Source organism: Artemia sp. Qi Xiang Cuo, chromosome 2 (genome assembly GCF_049724085.1).
Source record: "Artemia sp. Qi Xiang Cuo chromosome 2, ASM4972408v1, whole genome shotgun sequence".
Taxonomy (NCBI): domain Eukaryota; kingdom Metazoa; phylum Arthropoda; class Branchiopoda; order Anostraca; family Artemiidae; genus Artemia; species Artemia sp. Qi Xiang Cuo.
The window spans coordinates 4,178,402-4,184,401 of record NC_142795.1 but is presented as its reverse complement, the minus strand read 5'-3'; the positions used below and the strand labels follow the sequence as shown (position 1 = coordinate 4,184,401).

At 37.7% G+C, this 6,000-nt stretch overlaps 1 protein-coding gene across 2 annotated transcripts in view; it reads left to right on the top strand.

Annotated features, from left to right (window-relative positions):
* Positions 1-226: 226 nt before the first annotated feature.
* Positions 227-6,000, top strand: part of LOC148954820 (pseudouridylate synthase 7 homolog) — an 89,764-nt gene continuing 83,990 nt past the window's right edge. The window contains exon 1 of one of the 2 annotated variants that reach the window (XM_089098781.1): positions 227-334. The gene's annotated coding sequence lies outside the window, so the exon portion shown is untranslated. Of the gene's footprint in view, positions 388-6,000 lie in introns of both variants that reach the window. The other variant, XM_089098774.1, reaches the window with a different exon arrangement.

Sequence of the window (6,000 nt, the reverse complement as noted above, 5' to 3'; positions counted from 1 at the left end):
CTTGCTTTGTAAACTGTTAAAATACTTCAAACACCACAAAATCCCACTATCAGCCAAGAGCCTAGCCAACTGTACCTGCACACAGAGCATAGAAATCGACATCTATCATCTTATATTTGAACTCCTAGAGTCGAAAGATCTGCTGAAAGATATCTGAATATATCTAATAAATATGAGGCAATCAAGCGTGTAGCTCTGTAGCCCACAGAGTGAAGCAAAAGGAAAAGGGCTAAATAGTTATACTGAAAAGCCCGCCTGCTGTTAAATAGAAGAAGAAGAAGAAGGCTATTAAAAAGAAAGGAAACTGAAATAGAAGAAGAAGAACTGAAAACAGGTCTTTACAAGTGTTCTTTTAGTAATACCGAGCTAAATCAAAAATTGCACAAGGTTTAGTTTTAAAAATAGTCTATAAGGTGTCCCACAGAGTAGGGATGGCTATAAGAGTAACAGCAGAACAAAACCTCTGTGGTCCTATAGGCCTAATTGACCGCATGACCTATAGCCTATCCAACTAATTGACATATAACCTATCCAACATCATCCATATAATAATTTATCAGTAGCACTATAGAACAACAGGTTTTCTAAAGAGAATATTGGTAAATACTTTGACTAGTGATTCTCCCAAAGGAAACAGGGAAATTTCTAGTGGGCTAATTTAGCCTAGCTAAGATGAAAGTGAAAATGTCATTTGGTGCCTTTTTTATGCTCTTTCATAATTCAATAATTGCTTAAATTGAAAATTTTATTAGGAAGGATCCTCTCTTTCAAGGAAAAACTTTTACTTTTGTCTTTTCTGTATTATCCAAGTCAATGCAGCTTCTCTTTCTTTTTATCAGTTGAAACAGACCAGCATTTCATGGAATTCTGGGTAAAGTTCTACCAAATCATATTATTGACTTACACATAAAGTGAATATACCACTCAATGCCTTTTTTTATGCTGATTACAAATATAGTAATCATTTATAATGGAAATGAGTTTCAGCCTCCCCTATATATGCCAATTCAGGGTATATATTTCTACAACCTGACCTTGAATTGGCATATATAGGGGGGGGCTGAAATTCATTTCTGATAGAAATGATTATTATATTTATAATCAGCATAAAAAAAGGCATCAAATAGTGTATTCACTTTATTCCTAGGCTAACTCAATAATATGATTTGGTAGAACTTTTCGAAATTCTACTGTCTAATTTGATTGTCATAGCTACCTAATACAGTCATTTGCTGTGTAGGGTATAAGACCTCTTTTCACAAAGCACCACTTTTCTTCAGCATTTGGGGAAAACAGAGATGGGTTTTTGGACTGCCCCTATTTTACTACTGCATGATGCAATGCAAGTGTAGTAACAGGATACCTGCCTTTTATCTGCCTTCTTGGCATAAGACATCATGAAGGAAAATTTCTACAAAAATAATGGTAAAGTTCTACAAAATCATATTATTGAGTTAGGAATAAAGTGAATACACCATTTGATGCCTTTTTTTATGCTGATTACAAATATAATAATCATTTCTATTGGAAATAAATTTCAGCCCCCCCTATATATAGGCTATACTTAACCTAACCCTGAAGTGGCATATACAGGGGGGGGGGGGGGCAGAAACTCATTTACGATAGAAATGCTTATTATATTCGTTATCAGCATAAAAAAGGCATTGAATGGTGTATTCACTTTTTTCCTAACTCAATAATATGATTTCATAGAACTTTACCAAAATAACTTAGGCTATTCAAGCTACTTGGAAATAAAAACAACAATAAGGGTAAGTGGCAATGAAAATAAATATTGAAGATAAGTTACAACCTGTCATTACAGGAACAAGTTTGTATCTGTTTTTGTTGTGATTTATAAATTTATGTTTTCAAAGAAACCAACAATTGTACACTAAAAGGAATTTTCTTCTAATGAGCTAAATACAGAATTTTGGTACTTTTACACCAAAAAGCCAGTTTAATAACATGGACAAATTTTACTACTCTCTTCCCAACCTGAATGGTTAAGTTAAGTTTTAATCTATAAAATTAAATTTTTAAAAAAGTTTTTTTTAACTGAAAATAAGGAGTGACATTATAACTTAAAACAAACAGAAATTATTCTGCATGTGAAAGGGGCTGTCCCTCATCAGCACCTCTCTCTTTATGCTAAATTTTGACTCTTTGTAGCAACTCTTAAAAAACTTAAAAGAATAAAAACTTAAGCTTTAAGCTTTAAACCTAAGCTTTTTTTCTGGAGAGAAAAATTTAGTTGTAAATAAAAGGGTTGTTTTAGGTACTGCAGTACTACTGCCTAAGTAATGAGTGAAATGGTTTTAATAGGATATATTTTTTCTGGCCACTTTGTATGGTAGTTGTTGTAGAGACTTCAGAGGCAGCTCATTCTGTTTAAAATTGAAACTTCTGGTGCATCTTTTAAGAGTTAAAAGTCATTTGAGGACAGCCAGCCCCCATCTCTTTAGCTGATCTCCCTGGAAAGGAATCCAATCAAAATTTTTAGATAACCATTTTGTTCAAATTTGTCAAAAAATCCAATAAATATGCATGGCCATGCCATAACCCTTCAGTCAAAGCTGCAAGCTACCTATTGTTTACAGATAGGTTTGTTTATTTGGAAAAAGAAATTGGCCTATGTTTGATCCTGGTTCTCCAAAGTGGTTAAGGGTATTAAAGTGAACTTTTTAGTGAATGATGAACTAAATTAAAACACACTATTTGCATTGTCAAGATAGACACATAGTATTGTCAAGATAGCATGGGAATACCTCATGAATAGAATAGGATGTAAAGCTGAACCTGTCAGTATTTTTAAAAAGTTGACACTGTATTCAGATTCTCTAAAGGACATCTGTGAAATATCCTAGTGGTAGCTAAGAGTACTAATTTGAAACATCCAGGGTATGTTGAGGGGGCATGATTACCATCCAGGTGGTCAAAACAATATATCTACAATACCCCAGGAACAGCTAAGGCCATTAACTTGAAACTTTCAGAGAATTTTCAACTACATGAAAAAGCACTATGTGCAACCTGGTTGTCAAAAGGGCATATCTGCAATACATTAGGAACAGCTAAGGGTACTAAGTTGAAACCTTTAAGGGCATGCTGTCAAGGTATAACAGATTTCTCCAATGTATTCACACAATGAGCTGAGCAGACAACAAATAAGTTTCATGCCCACATAGATAGGAGGTAAATTTACCTGGTACTGGCCTTCTTGTGTGGCTAAAATAGAAATCCAAACAACATTATAGCAACAAAGGCATGAAAATCTACATGCTCCCAATCAGGAAAGACTGTCTTGCACCCATCTATAGGCTTTGCTGCCCATGGCAGTTCCTTAGTTCAATTACAAGGCAGAGCAAGCCCTGGTTGTAGCTTTTATTTCTAGAAGCACAAAAACCTGTCAATAAACCAGGTATGGATAGAAGCTACACAGCTTGAAGGCTTAACATGCTCAGAGAAGAAGTGTTGCCATGTTTGTATATTGACAGAATGTTTTGACAGCTTTTGTGAGTGTCCTCTTGTATGGTGCTGACTTGAATGTTTGGTAAAAAGGGGGTTATATGGTTGTGCATTATACTTGTAGGTCAGCATCATATCACAATGGCAGCATCTGAAGACAAGTGTTGGCAGCTGCATGTGTTCCAGTCTCTCTGTATGGGAGATTTGGGCCAGCTATGCACTTTGTGTCACACCTCTGAACTCCTTTGATTAGACTGGTATCATTCTTATAGGAAGGAGAGGTGAGACATGCACCAAAATCCAAAACAGGCCTAACTATAGCCTTATAGAGCCTTAGATAGACTGTATGGGAACAGCTGGTTATGGTGTGTTTGAGGAGACCAAGGCTTGAATTTGCTTTTGAAACTGCTTGTTGCCAGTGGCTGTGGAACTTCAATTGTTCATCTATCAGCACTCCTAGACCTCTGTCTTTGGGACTTGTCTTTAGTACTAAGTCAGCCAGTGAATTGGGATTGGACATGTTGTATTGGTGATGGGGGTTGTTGCTTCCAAAGTGTAGGACACTGCACTTCGATGTGTTGAATTTAAGTAGTCAATCTTGTGCCCATGTTTGGATTTTATGAAGGTCACACTGCAGACTTTGTTGATTTGCAGGCCCAAAAAGCTTGGAGTCGTCGGCATACAGAGTGATGCTGTTTTCTGTTCCATACACCATATCATTGGCATATATGAGGAATAGGGTAGGGCCCAAAACAGTACCTTGGGGAACTCTGCTTACAACATCACATGGTTTGGAGAAAGTCTTGTCACCATTAGCTGTGAAGAGTCAAACCTGCTGAGTCCAACCAGTCAGAATGTGCATGACTCATTTAATCATGTCTGTGTGGGTACCTGCTGCTGAAAGTTTCAATATGAGATAGTTGTGTAGTACCTTGTTGAAAGCCTTGGCTAGGTCAAGTAAAATCAGGTCCACAGGGATTCCTTTCCCCAGGTGATCTGTTATGATGCTGTATGTCTCAAGAAGCTTGGTCTCAACCGATTTTCCTGGCTAAAAGCCATGCTGGTTGGGGGAAAGTATATTATTGGTATGGAGATATGTCAGAATATCACCATTCACATCCTGCTCAAGGGTTTTTGCCACTGCTGAGGTCAGACTGATGGGTCTGTAGTTTTTGGCTTTGGTGTGGTCACCTTTCTTGAGTATTGGGGAGGCATGGGTCAGCTTCCAGTCTATGGGTACCTTTTTCAAGTCAAGCAACAGTTGGAATATATTGCATAGTGGTTGTGCAATTTCTTTGGCAAGCTCCTTCAATAGTCTTAGGTGCAAGTTATCAGGACTAGCAGATTTGTTGACGTATAGTGCTTCAAGTTACTTTTGGATGACAGGGGGGAGAGTAGAAGAGGCGGCATCAGGTTAGGGATGTAGTAGGATGGACTATGAGGAAGAGGGCCATCTTGTTCATTGGTGAAAGCTAACACAAACTGCCTGTTGAGGAGTTTGGCAATGTCCTTCAAGTTGGTCACTTCCTTTCTATCATCCCTACTGAGTGCTTTTACTTACTGTCTGCTATGGTCCTTACTAGATACATACTTCCAGAACTTCTTCAGGTTATTCTTACTATCATCAGCTAGCTTGGACTTGTAACTTGCGTAAAGTTGTTTAGTTAGGCTTCTTAGTTTGTTTCAAGCTTTTGTAAACTTTTGGTAGTGTTCTTTCCCTCCTTTATTGTACTTTCTCCAGTATCGTCCCTTCCTGTTTCTTTCCTTGTGTTTCTGAGGGGTCATGAAAGGCAGCGTTTTGGGCTTTGGCATGAGTTTTACTGATGTGTGCTTATTTTGAAGTGTAAGTAGCTCGTCCTTTAGGTTAGCCCATTCTTGGTTGATGTCCCCTTGAAGTAAAAGTGACCAAACTATGCCTTCCAGCTCTTTTCTGATTGCCCTGTAATGTACATAATTTTTCTTTATGTTATCATTTTTTATCTTACGAAATGCCAGATTCACTTCTAGGATTAAATGATTGCTCTTTCCTAGAGGGGGTAAGTAATTTATGTTCTGAAGAAGGTCTTTATCCCATAGGAACACTAGGTCCAGTAGAGTTGGTCTCTGGAAAAGTCGGCCTCTAGTAGCTTGTTTGACAATCTGGTAGAGATTAAGGTTGTGAAGGCACTCTGTGAATAGATTTGTGCTTCTGCTTCTGTTTGTAAGTACAGGTATATACGGGTATCCCTCTCTCCATATAAGGTCAGGGAAGTTAAAATCACCAGCTATAGGTAGGTTCCCTGTGTAATTGATAGTTGCTTTATGCAGCATAGTTGCTATTGTCTGCTCAGTTTCTTGGCAATCTGAGGCAGATGGGCTTCTATAAATACAGCCTACTCTGGTTATTACTGGTTATATTCTGGTAATTCTTAGGCACCTTTTTTGTATTGCCTCTATTCTGTCAGACAATTGAATGGAGATGCCAGGATGCCAAACAGGACAGGTGCACTTGAGGGTTGGGCATACAAATGAGAGGCAAATCCTCAAACAATG